General features: G+C 38.1%; 1 protein-coding gene across 1 annotated transcript in view; it reads right to left on the reverse strand.

Annotated features, from left to right (window-relative positions):
* Positions 1-7,653, reverse strand: part of LOC101743856 (extracellular serine/threonine protein CG31145) — a 122,092-nt gene extending 114,439 nt beyond the window's left edge. The window contains exon 1 of the mRNA XM_038016694.2: positions 7,370-7,653. The gene's annotated coding sequence lies outside the window, so the exon portion shown is untranslated. The remainder of the gene's footprint in view (positions 1-7,369) is intronic.
* Between the last annotated feature and the right edge of the window lie 6,727 nt (positions 7,654-14,380).

Consider the following 14,380-nt stretch of genomic DNA (forward strand, 5'->3'; position numbering starts at 1 on the left):
CTTTAGCTGAAACAAATGCTACTTATAAACTACATAAATTTTCCGCATTTTTATTGCCGTTTTTCATAAACCAAACGAATAGGTTTTCGATAAAGCGAGATTATTTCCTGCACGAGTAATGGAAAATGTTAGTTAAATCTTACGATTGACTGCGTTTTGTTTGTGCTGTTTTCAAATAACTTTTCTTGTAACTAATTTAACATAAAACTGTAGCACTAATTACTTAGAGTTAAACTTATTTTATTGCCACTTCAAAGTCATTAACGTCTGTAAAAAACCGCTACGTGTTTAACTGTTGATTTCAATTTAAAAATACGTTTCATTTTCGCTTCATTCGATTAAAACTAATGCATTTAGATGGACGAACACAATCGCGCATATTTCGGTCGCTTGAAGAATGCTATCATTCCTTAAGAAAATTTAGCGCATAATTGCACCATTTATCCCAAGTTGACTCAAAGATTTATTTCACAACTAGCTGACCCGGCAGACTTCGTAGTGCCTCAATCGATAAATAAAAGACCTAAACTTTTGTATAAAATAAACTTACAACAAACAAAAGGAATCCATCCGACGGGGGATACATCAAAGGAAAAACAAAATTGTTATTTTAATTTAAGCCTTTTAAACTTTCTCTGGACTTCCACAAATAATTCAAGACCAAAATTAGCCAAATCGGTCCAGCCGTTCCCGAGTTTTAGCGAGACTAACGAACAGCAATTCATTAAATATATACATAGATAACAATGATTGGTTGGTGGAGCAAATAAACAACAAAAAAATGTCATTATCGCACTTAGATCATCAGTTCAATCAATCACAACCCGCCAGAAATGCATTCTTTCAACTGTCGGACAATAATTTCTCCACTACACTGTCTACTGCTTCCGATAGTCACTTAATAAGTTCGCCGTGGACTCCACATCCAACAATAACAAAATATCATCTCTGAAATAATTAACATTATATTTCTGTTACATTATTACACTATTAACCATATTTATTTAGTTACGATTAACGAACTCGTACTATCGTATCGTATTTTATTGGTAGCAGCATATAAATTATCGCTATAAAAATGACAGAGAAACAATTTAATTACTTAATTTGATTCTATAGCGTACGTTATGGTTGCAAAATTTAACAAATAACGTTGTAAAATTTACCGATGTGGTTGTTCTTCTGTAAACTTAACCCGCCAACACTTCAAACGCAAGCATATTGTACAATTCTTGAAACTAGAGGTCATGCAGTAACCGAAATTCGACTATAATTAATTGGAATTGTAAGTTTGTACACTATTATGATTGTATTTTATACTTCTATAGTCACAAATTTCGCCAAGACTACACTATAACAAATAGTAACAAAGACAAACAATATTTAATCTATTCTCAATTTGACAACAGGCGTCAAGAACAAAAGTTTGACAATAAATAGTATGCATGCGTGTGTGCGTCAAATACATGGTATGTAGTGTGTGTAATGTTTTCGTTATTGATTTAATGTATCTTTTATGCATTATTTTAAAAAAATATTAGCTTTGTGCACTTCTTCTCTATATTCTCTATAAGTGTGGAAAATTTCATACTCCTCCGTCCGCGCAATTTTCGTAAAAAGGGATACAAAGTTTTTGCTTCACGTATTAATATATAGATGATCTGATACAGCTAAACATTTTTTATTGCCATTGTAGATAGACAAGCATACGGTTCATGCTGATAGCTACTTATTTAATTTGAAAGCAAGCCCCAATTAATCAGAATTCTCAGCTGTATCAATATTTTATCCTATACATTTCATCTAGCTATTTATGTAGGTATACATATTGTTAACTCGGACGAAAAATGTGTGGACAAGTGTTCTCCCACTGCTTATCGAAATTCGACCTTAACCACTCATATCACAACTTAGATTCCTTTTATGTATTAAATTTTCATTTTTGTTTTGTTATTGCCAACTTTTCTTGTAAAGGTGGGAAGAATTGTTTTATTTTTAACTAAGCTAAAGATCATCAATCGCTAGAAGTACTGAAATTTCTTAGCCTGTTTAAATACACGTATTACAAAATAAAATTTGAATGTCCTGCTAAGGTATTTTTGAACTGTTCTCGAAAACGAAAATAATTAGGAGGGTTTGGTAGGAAAACAAAATATGTAACACTTTTTTTTTAATTACTTTTTGCGTCATACGCTAAGTATCTTAGCAATAAAAATCTGTTGAGGCGCGGAATGTACGGCTTCGAGGGCAGGTCTATCTTCGTGTTACATTGCTTGTTTAAGTTTATTTCGTTCGAATTTGGGAATGACCCAACTCTACTACTACTTCTACTACTTCAACGCTATATGAAACTAAGCAACAAAATAAAAAAAGAAACCAGTGCCGTCAGCTCTCCAAGAAATCTTCCTACTTGTTCAATAAGATCACTTAGAAAATGATATATTTAGACAATTTCAACGTTGAAAGTAGAACGCTTTTACTTTTTACGTATATTCATACTGAACTACCTAGGAGACATATATATATAATTTTTCCTAATATTCACAAAGGTATCTCTACAAATAATGCCTTATGATTAATTGATCAAAGTTAATCATAAGAGTTCGTAAATCAATTTTTATGCATTGTTTGCTAACCTTACCGTTATGAATAACATTCATATGAATGCTAAATCTAGATAAACATGCTAAAATTAACGCTTGTGATTCAACACCGTCATACGTGCCTCTGAAGTGAAGAGTTATTATAGACTATTCATTTTTTAAATCCATTGTAACATAATACAATAAGAGTATTTGAATGATTAGTTTTTGTATTGCCATTGAAAGTAGACTAAATCGCATCACGTAGGACATGGTAAGAAGCTGCAATCACCTGTCAACATTGACAATGCCAAGGGCAAAGATAAGCCCCTGGATAAAGTTAGAGTCTTTTCAAATATCACTCAAGAAGTATACAATACGGTACTCGAGAAACATCCAGAAGAAGGTGCTTAAAATAAAGACCGAGAGGATAAAACGCTCAGTTAATTTAGCGAATACTTTCAATTTATCACACATCATAACACATTTACAATGAATCACTCGCCATATGTCAGAAGGTACACTACAAGCACCATCTGTTCGACAAAGAGACGAATTCAGGCATTAATCAGAATCTGTTTATTTTTATTGAAAATATCCGGTTACTCGTATCCTTGATTTGGTGAACTATTTTTCTCTAACGTAAAAATGTATGATGGGTTGTTTAATGTTGACCATTTGGTGTTACAGAATATTATCCCGCTAGTAATTTTATACATAATATGTATATTATGCCTTTATTATTACCGAACTTACCATAGGAGTGCGTTTCTACGTGGAAGATATTTATTTCACATTGGTCTTTTAATTTGTTTACTTCTTCAAGGACGATGAAGTAGAACCTAATAGGTCGATTTTTGATAACCTTGAAATCACTTTTTTTCCAGCTTAATTTATTTTTGATTGAAGTTTCAAATTAACTATAAAAACTTAGTTTAAAAAAATAGACTGATCCTTAATCTAAATGTGTCTGAGCTCCCGATAACAGTACTAATGAAAATATTCACATAATCTTTAGGCAAGAGTAATGGTCATTGTTACATAAATGCCTGCTTCATCAAACACTCACGACTTTTGTCCCTTTAAAAATGGGCAATGACCTAGATACAACTGAGGTACTTAATGTGTTTTGTGCATATCACATGATTTCGATTAATATTAGTGGAGTAGACACTTAGATAGTAATCGCCAAACTGGCTAATTTTTCGCGACTACAAGTAAACATAGAGTGTATACCACAACCCACTACATCAAAGTGAAATTTGCACAGAAATATCAACAAACCTATCCATTTTAATCCCGCTATGACCTTTAACATGCGTTAAAAGCGTACTGTAAACCAATTTACACGGTTGAAGTCAAAAGATAACCAGTAAAATTGGTACCTCTATGCTGGATTTGAACACTGGCGCAATCACATCGTTCAATATGAGTGAGTAAGCCCAACGTCATATCCTTTAGACAACAATTACTTCAAAAACTGTTTAGATTTAAGTTCAAATTCCCATATATTTTCTTTCTTTTAAAATTGACTGAACCGAACTGTTATTTCTCATTTGCTCTTAAATTAACAAAAAAAAAACTAAACCTAAACATCACTTTTAAGAAGTCAACCTTTGATAGAGTATACTTGAGAACTGATACTTTTCTACACTCGCAAATGGCTGATTGTTTTTTGTTATTTTTTTACTAGCGATAGATAGAAAGGCTCACAGCCCATCGGACAATGCACTTAACATTTAAGATTGCTTATCCCGGTAATATCTCCTACCACCAGAACTTGTTTTTTCGTTCGCACAGGAACACAACTATTTCATTTCGACCATATCACAAGCCATGCTAAATATCTAACATCACAGAAACGCGTGCACAGCTAGCTGCTGTCCGTATGCGCCGTCATTGAAAACAGTGCTAAGTTCCCTGACGCAAACCTACGACCTCTTGACTAAAAGGTCATACAAATGGCGACAAACGCGATTTGTATACATTTTGCGGTATCGGTACGTTGACCCTAGCTGAAACAACCAACGAGAATGAAGTTAGTACTAATATTTAAGTACGTAACTCGTTTGATATGTATAAAATTATAAAGATCACGGTTGAGTGAATCGTACTGATGAGTTATTGCAAAATTATGGATAATACTAGCTTACGTAAATAGCTGATGCTTGCGTCGATGTCCGTCGCCGTCGTTGCGTAGCCGGGCGATGTACACGATTGATAAACAGTAAAACACAGGTTCCAACAGGTAATTTCAGTGAAACATGCTTTAATTAAGTTAAGATTGTTATTATTAAGTGACGCAGTTATACCAACAATGAAATAAATAACATTAGTTTTCAAATGTGGTCGGAAATTTTAATAAAACCTTTTACACGTACAAAAAACTCAATAAGTTAATTTAAATTGCGATTTAAGCACGTGTCTGAACAGAACAAATCGAACTGAAATTGTTGGAAATGGTGGTACCTAACGGTTTTGTGTGTTGCTCTGTAGGTACCTAATCGTGGGTAGCCTAAGGGGCTATACAAACTACGCGCGGATTCATAGATGAGCTCGCGGGGCTCAACCTGGGAGGACTTGCTAGCACTGAACTTAGCAAGAGCAGTGCTTCGCTGATTCTACCACCGGATCTTAATCGCGATCTACTTAGAAGATCTGACGAGAAACTCAGTCAGTTGTGTCTACGGGCTAGATTGCGCGTCGAAATTTTTTAAACTTATTTTGTAACAAATTAATTTTATAATAACATGCTAAAATATATATAAAAAATTGCTGACTGTTGTCCAGCTGGAATGGCTCCACCACACCTCTTCTCGCGTGTTTAGTGAAAGGGGATTAATTTATTCAGCTTAGAATAGGCAGCTGAGTATTGTACCAGAGCTCGCGTATTGGCATTTAATGGCGGAGGGGCGTAACATACGCTGGCGTGGGTAGGTACCACCTATTTCTGACGCTACTATGCGTTCCGGCTTGAAAGGTAAGATAGCCGTTGCTCAACGAAAATGAGACTTTAACCTCGTGTTTGAAGGTGGAGAGTCCAATCACATTATGATAACCGCTAAAGCTCCGCTCACAGTGGGCGAAATAAGCTCAATCACCCATTAACGTTACAAAATACAGCCTACGCTTACACCCTCATATGTAACCGTATTCATTTCTCATTCCCTTAAGATAAAGAAGAAAAAAACTGAAGCTGAACTGATTTGACATAATTGTTACAGTTTTCATTATATATTATATTGAGATTCTCATCATGATTTTACTCACAATAAGCCAGTATAAAAGCGGGTAATTTTTCGATCACAATTCACACAGTAAAATAGTTTTAAAATTAAATTAATTAATAAATCAGTAAAAAAAATTTAGTTCACTATTTATTCTAAATTGAATAATAAGTACGTAGGAATAAGCACATAGATGAGTATGAAGACTAATTAACAATTGCCCTATTTTTATTTATTCTTAATATGGCAAATTGTAAGTACAACTTGCTAACTTTTTTTCTTAACGACTATCCATATTTAGTTTGTATGGAACGAATTACTTTAAACGATAATTACCGCCTAGTTGAATTTATTTATTTAGTCATAATATTGTCGTTTTTTTTTTATTTTTTTTTTATTCCTTAGATGGGTGGACGAGCTCACAGCCCACCTGGTGTGAAGTGGTTACTGGAGCCCATAGACATCCACAACGTAAATGCGCCACCCACCTTGAGATATAAGTTCTAAGGTCTCAGGTATAGTTACAACGGCTGCCCCACCCTTCAAACCGAAACGTATTACTGCTTCACGGCAGAAATAGGCAGGTAAATCTTGGAAAATCTAAATGATTTTATTATCATAATACATAATAATAATCAAATATAAATAATAATTTAAGGTCACATCAACAGCGTCAATTCGAAAGTACTCTTCCGACTTTAAACCACGGCTGGATAAATAATTATTATCATTCAGCGCTTTAAAGTTTAAATAAGTTTTGGAGTAGGACTGGAGTCAATAAAAAAAAATAAAAAAAGATTTTCTACACACTAGGTATGTACCTGCAGTGGTAAAAACTTGTTTAACATTTAGTTGATATCGTTGAATTTAATTTAAATCATACAATTCGGCCTTTTAAGCCTTTTGAACAAATGTAAATAACGTTTAGATATTCAATACTGTGAGCTAAATTATCATATTAATATAATAAATATTAAATTTCAAATGTGTCGATTTCGTATCTTTAATTAGTATTTCATCGAAGATAATTTTTATTACATAAATACATATTACTTTTTCTAGTTTTAAACTGGAGAATTAATACGTTTAGTAAAATTTCTAAAATTCATTTTATAAAAGAAACTCTTTTATACGTGTTCTGACTTAGCTTATAGTTGATATAATATCTATTTATTTACTTATTTATTTATTACACTTCATGTAAAATTTACATCGGCGGACTTAATGCCTATGGTATTCTCTACCAGTCAACCAAAGGTAGTGCAGAGTAAATAGTGATAGGTGCAATGAAATTTGTATTAAATTACAAATGCATATTGCAATATACTACTTTACTAAAAAAAAAAATACATTATTTATGCAACATAAAATTCTCATAAGCAAACAATCACACTCTATTATCTTTAAATTAGGTACCTAACAATATATGTATATAGCGTGGTAAACTACGAGATTCCAGGGTTCGATGGAGAAGACTTAGTCAAATAAGGCGAATTAATAATTTAAATAAACAAAACAAGAAAACAATGAAAATATATTATTAATATGACACATTCGTACCTGTAATAGACGGTGGGCCGGTGGCAAATCGCGAACCACAGCGACGTTTACTAATCAAAACAAATGACAGCTGGCAGATTCTTCCTACGACTACAATGACGAAGTCCAAAGAACAACGAAACTTTTTACTATTCAATACGCATCATATCATACCGTTTGCGTGAATTTAAAAAAAAAAGTGCGTTTGCCGTTCTTTTAAAAGTTTGTAAACTTTACGTGAATATTGGCGCGGACGTGTAGAGAGGAGAGACGCGCGGTCCGTATAGCCTCACGTTTATTACTGAGTGGAACCGTATTTTGCATCGAGTTCCGTCGTATCCGCCGACGTGAATGTGCACGTAAATTCCCGGGACGTACCCCCTCATTTATCCATTAAACTAAAACTAAACTCGTGTTTTAGACTCCTAGTTACCTTACAATATAAAAAGAACGAATCATTGGAAAATTGGAAAACTTGGAAAAATTGGAGAAATTGGAAATTGCGGACTAATTTAGAATTTAATATTTTCGTTTTATCTCAATTAAATATAGATAAATAAATTAGAAAAATAATTTCAATTTTTTTATTATTATTTCGCAGTCTCTAATTATCAATCCATACAACGAAGGAAAATTGTTTAAAGAAAATATATTTTGTACGCTTTTCCCCTCAAACATCGGACATTCTAATAATGAACCTTATACTACTAGGTCAGATAATAGTAAATTTATATGAATATACGTAGATAGCTATTACATATTACATAGTGATACCATTCATAGTGAGCGGCGTCAAGACCCCATAACGCTAAATTTTACCCCCCACTTCATTTACATAGACAGTGAAAATATTTTGAAATATTTTTTATTGGTGCTCCATTGTATCGGTCTCATGGTGTTATATAGCCTATAGCCTTCCTCAATAAATGGAAGTCCTCAATCTAACACTGAAAGAATTTTTCAAATCGGACCAGTAAGTAGTTCCTGAGATTAGCGCATTCAAAACAAACAAACTCTTTAGCTTGATAATATTAGTATAGATATATAAATATTTATTAAGTGTAAGCCCTTGTATTCACGAAATCTTATTTCAAACTATTCCAGGTGGCTATGTTTTGTGCAAGTCTCGTCGACAAGCTACTTGCAGCTGGCACAATGTCATTCCTCCATCGCATGAGGTGCAAGGTGTGCCGGAGTTATTAATTTTATTATGGAAATACGAATCTGACGCGTATTTACATACGAATTTTACGATCTAACGAAACGTGCAATGAATTAAATGCGCAATAAATTTTCTCAATTACTTACTGGTGGTAGGCGCATTGTTATGCACACACAGGAAAGTATTGCTACCCTGTATATATCCGCGCGTCGCGCAGCGCTCATGCGTTTCAGTTTGAAGGTTGAAACAGCTGGCAACATGATGAAACTACGACTTCATGGTTCGAAGTGGATGGCGGGATTCACATTGTGGTGTCACTTTAGGTAGGTCTCAGGCTTAATTAATTATTTTAGTCCCTTAAACAACACTAAACTAATTAAATAGATGGTGATAGAAGACTTTCTTTATTTCAAGAAAGACAAACAACTTAACTAATAGAATAATAAATATGAAACTGAAAACAAACTTTAGATTCCCATCAGTAAAATAAATTAAATTATTAGAGAAACAAAAAATAAAGCAAAAGAAAGAATGAATATAAAAGTAAGAGAAGAACTAAATGTAGCCTCTTTTAAAGAAATGTTACAAAATAGTAGTATTTTAATTCTGTTGCAAATCACCACCATCGGACCGGACTAGACAACTTATTCTCACTCAACAACGAAAATCAAGAAAATATGTCAAAAAAGCCTGAACTAATATGTATTTAAAAGGTAAACAGAAACGAATAGTAATATATGAAATCAGAACTACAGATTCTCGAACACATCAATACTGCTAACAATGGTATTAAAGCAGTGATTCTCAACCGCTATGCCAGGATACTTTTGTGTGCCACCTGATTCTTAAATTATACAACTAAAATATTTATCTTTCCAAATTATTATCATAAACTATTTTACAGTGTCTTGTTTAGGTATATATAGTAAATGAAGAATTTTTAAACTGATCTTCTTCATTTGTACTGTCCAAGTTTGAAGTAGTTTTACATATGCCTTTATATAAAAGTTTGAGAATCACTGGTATAACGAATTTTAATACCCATAGATATTAAGTACGTCATCGGTAATGAGGATTTACTCTTACATAAACCACTTTAAGGCTTTCAAACGCATTATTCGGTCATTTAAGACTATTGCTCTATTAATCGTACTGTATATTAAGGGACTTTTCCTGGGTAAATGCGTAGTGTTGGGCACCCAGAGCCTTCCATTGCAGAATTTTAGAGATTATTTAATTCCTCACGGTCTCTGTAGCCCACTCTCCAACAGATGTAGGAGGGGTCAGGTTAATTGCCCCGCGCCCGATTTTCGGCGCTTTCAATTTACGGTTGGGTTGTTCTCCTCTATACCAACCCTCCTCCTTTCTCATCCGGGCTTGGGACCGGTAACGGCGGAGTTAACGAGCAAGAGAGTCACGACCCTCAGTAATGAGGAGAACGACGCAAGGAAGAGGAGGAAGACTATTGCAACATTATTGTCTTTGTCGTACTTGTAATTTTTTTAACCATTTTCCAAAAACAATTAACCAAAATATTATTTAGCATTTTGCGTCGGAGATGTCTATGGTAACCACTTAACCAGGTGGGCTGTGAGCTCTTCCACCCATCTAAGCAATAATAGAAATAAAAAATAGCATGTGGATATGAAATGATAATTTTACAATCTTAGATGGGCCGACCTCACGACCTACCCGATATTGAGCAGTTACCAGAGTATATAAATAACATAAATGACACAGTCCAGTTTGCTATATTACATCGAAGACCTTGATTATTTAGCATATGATAAGTGGCAACCGTCACCCATGGACAGAATCGATGCATACCCAATGTACTGATGCGATTCAGAAAAAGCACACCGCAGGCGTGATCCAAATATGTTGATTTCCAACCCTAATCGGCCTAGATTTACTTGATCTATTGTTTACGTTCATTATTATGCAGGGTCTAATTAATGCGTGCAATTGATGCAAAATGTATGCGTAGAGTGTGACGTCAGAGATACACGGATGTATGAACAATCGAACACCAACAAATAACTGCGCATTTTTCGAAAATACGAAATTAAATTTTACTTACGGCCGAACCCACAATTTTTTTTTTTTTTTTTTTTTTTTTTTTTATTGCCCTTGTAGGCAGACGAGCATACGGCCCACCTGATGGTGAGTGGTTACCGTCGCCCATGGACTTCAGCAATGCCAGGGGCAGAGCCAAGCCGCTGCCTACCGTTTAATACTCTCCACAAGCCTCGTTTGAAGAAGGACATGTCATAGCGCTCGGGAAACACCGTGGAGGGGAGCTCATTCCATAGCCGGATGGTACGTGGCAAAAAAGACCTCTGGAAACGCACTGTGGATGACCGCAGTGGCTCCAGGTAGTATGGATGAACTCTACTCCGGTGGCGGGCGGTGCGATGGTAAAAACGAGATGCCGGTATCATCTCGAACAATTCCTCAGAGCACTCCCCATGGAACATACGGTACAAAATACAGAGGGAACCGAAGTCCCTCCGCAGACCCAGAGGCTCCAAACGATCCGTGAGAATGGGATTATCGACAATCCGAACGGCCCTCCTCTGTATGGAGTCAAATGGAAGAAGCTGGTATTTGGGAGCCCCGGCCCAGAGATGGGAGCAGTACTCCACGCGAGGCCGGACTTGTGCTTTATAAAGCAAAAGCCTTTGTCCAGGCGTGAAGTACCGCTTCGCTCTGTTGAGGACTCCCAGCATTTTGGACGCCAACTTGGCTTTGCCTTCCAAATTACTCCGAAACTGGACATCGCTCGAAATGTCGACCCCAAGTATCCCAATACTCTCGGAAGGTTGCAGGGATACTCCTTGGAATTGCGGCGTCATGACAAAGGGGTCCTTCTTCGCAGTGAACGCGCAAACTTGTGTCCCCATATCATCTAATAAAATCAAACACACAATATTTATCATTTTCATAAAAGTAGATCTTAGTAGGTACACAAAAGTACCCCCGGTGAAGGTCATAGGGCGACCTGAGGGGGTCGACGCCGCGCGGCGCGCTACCAGCACTCTAGCACGCCGCCAAGGAGAAATATCAACATCCTGATAAAAGAGCAACCGATTGGCGGTGTGTCGTCTCGACCTGGCAGGCTGATTCTGGTTCAGCGAGGTATTCCGAGACACCAGCGGCACCGTCTGGGCGGGCCGACGGGCTGCCGCACCGAGACGGCCGACGTTTCAGAGCCTTCGATTTGCCTCGAAGGCTCCGTCGGCCGGGCGATCTTGGAATGAGCTGCGCCATCTGGTTGTAGTGTTGAACGCGGTAACCCCCTTACCTCATCCGGGACGCTTGGGCGAAGAGTGCAAGGGAGTCGTTTAGTGGGTAGGTTCAGGAAATCACCCTTGGGGCCGCGACTTCGCAGTCGCGGACCAGTCTCACATACCCTGCGCGTCCCCTAGGTGCGGAGACCTCGTAGGAAGCATGGCCCCCGGCCCGAAAAAAAAAGGTACACAAAAGTAGGGTCTTTCTTATTCCCGCCGATAATCGGTTCTACCGTAATGTATAAATCTCTTTTGTTGCTACACTCTTGGCAGAGTGATCGTGGCCGTCGTATTTTTACTGACAAGTTTTAAAATCCGGTGCCACTTCTCCCTTCCGATGTGCGTCTGGTACTACGTACAGAGGGTAATTCCGTTGCTGCATTAACCTGGTCAGTCCACCACACGGGAGACTTGCTGTGTAGCCTGACACCCTCTCTACCCTGTCCTGTAGGTACCACTATGCACTCGATCGAAATATCCCCACCTCGCGACACATGTCCAAAAAATGAAAGCTACGTGACTGCACAAAGCAGGAGAAGCTTAATTATTTTAAAATTTTCAGTTCTTGAAGAATTGACTCATTACGTGATGGTGCGAAATTCAAGACTGAAGAAATAAGGGGTATGGGAGTCAACAAACTCTTCGAAGGCATGTTGTGCTGCCTCTCAGATTTGAAGTTTAACCCTGCCAACAAGTTTAACAGTATTAAAGTATTAACGATAGGCAGCGGCTTGGCTCTGGCCCTGGAATTGCTGACGTCCATGAGTGACAATAACCACTCACCATCAGGTGGGCCGTATGCTCGTCTGCCTACAAGGGCAATAAAAAAAAGATGACCAAACTTTGGAAAAAATAGAAGTCGGTCGGCGCAAGGTCTGCTGAGTACAATGGATGACGCAAAACTTCGAACCCTAGTTCCTGTAGCTTAAGGAGCATCTGTTGTGCCTCATGAGGTTGAGCGTTGTCGTGCTAGAGCAGCGGCGACGACCGATTGCATAATATGTTCCGTCATTATCCATTAAAGTGTAGTGTGCGTTCACGCGGCAGGCTTGCACATAAACTCTCTCCAGGTCATCCAGTCCCGTTTCTACGGGATAACCGTCGGAGCACCGTGGTAGGTGAGGAATGTCGACCTTCACGACGATTTCAATTCAGAACCGATAGGTAAGTATCTTAAGGTAGAGTCAGAACGCTAACCTGGTCAGCGATGTATCGTGTTCCGACTCGGCAGGCTGGTTCTGACCCAGCGGGGTATCCCGGAACACAAGCGGCATCGCCCGGGCAGTCACGTAGGGCTGCCTTACCGCAGAGACCACGCGTCTACTTGTATCGTTTATCTCGGGAACCCCCCTACTCTGACTGGGTTCTGTCTCCGACGGAGATCGGACGTCGGGCTTTAAGAGTGCAGGGGAGTCGTTTAGTGCGGTAGGGCCCTAAAACATCCTTGGACCCACGGTCTGCTCCCAATCTGCATAGCGTCCCCTAAGGGTGTCTGTCCATCGGAGCGGAGCGAGGCAGCGAAGCGGAGAAACGGAGAAATATTAACCAATAAGATTGCACATAATCATTTTGCAATCTTATGATTTTGTTTTGTTTTCTCCGCACCGCTGCTTCGCTCCCGCTCCGGTGGACAGGCACCCTAAGCGCGGGGACCTCGTAGGAGATTCGGCCCTCGGCCCGGAAAAAAAACAGGGTCAGAACGCTACTTCGACAAAGCGGTGAGACATAATAACCCTCTTAACGAGGCCGCCGCTAGTTAATTATCGGACCGCCGCCATCGATTTGCCGATGGGGAAAAGTAAATACATCGTCGCCCGAAACATGTCTTGTCTGATCCCCCGCATCGGTCACCGTCCTCATCGAACTCGTCGATTACGACGAGCGAACTAACTCATAGACACAGCCCACTGAGTATCTCACCGGATCTTTTAGGTAGGGTCGCTATTCCGATCTGGTGGTAAATTCTACGAAGCCCCACTCTCATCAGGACTAGTGTTAGCCAATTTTCGCAGGTTGAGCCCCTAAGCTCATATACTCGTCCGAGCGTATCTGGAATAGCCCCCTAGCCTACCAGCGAATATGTAGGGGAAAAAATAAATATATATATATATAATAATATATATAATTTTTCGAGTTTCTATAGCGAACCTATTAACATTCGTCTCGCTATTTCATTTCTTATTTAATTCTCATGATGAGCTCTGTGTAGATGTCGAATAGGTTCGGTTATTTAGTACATCCTTGACGAACGAAACTTTTAGAAAAAACTCGAATAACTTGTCGAGAAATCGACAAATCCTACATAGACTGGCTTTTTAGATTGTTTCAATAGGGCGTGAATATTCACGACGATCTGTAAGATGCTCCGTGATTCCTATTCCGCAGTATGTGTACTCGTGAGCTATTGAGCTCATATGCTTCCTTCAGAGACGTTCGCGTAGTTAGCAAATCCCACTCCTCCTGTGCTCGCCCACCTCTACTGTTGAAGCTGGAAATCCTCCAGACCACAAGTACGTTCCTCCAATCCAAAAAAAAACCACATAGCGCGAACGATCACCGATATTACTCTTTTTTGGTTCT

This window comes from Bombyx mori, chromosome 17 (assembly GCF_030269925.1).
Source record: "Bombyx mori chromosome 17, ASM3026992v2".
Taxonomy (NCBI): Eukaryota; Metazoa; Arthropoda; class Insecta; order Lepidoptera; family Bombycidae; genus Bombyx; species Bombyx mori.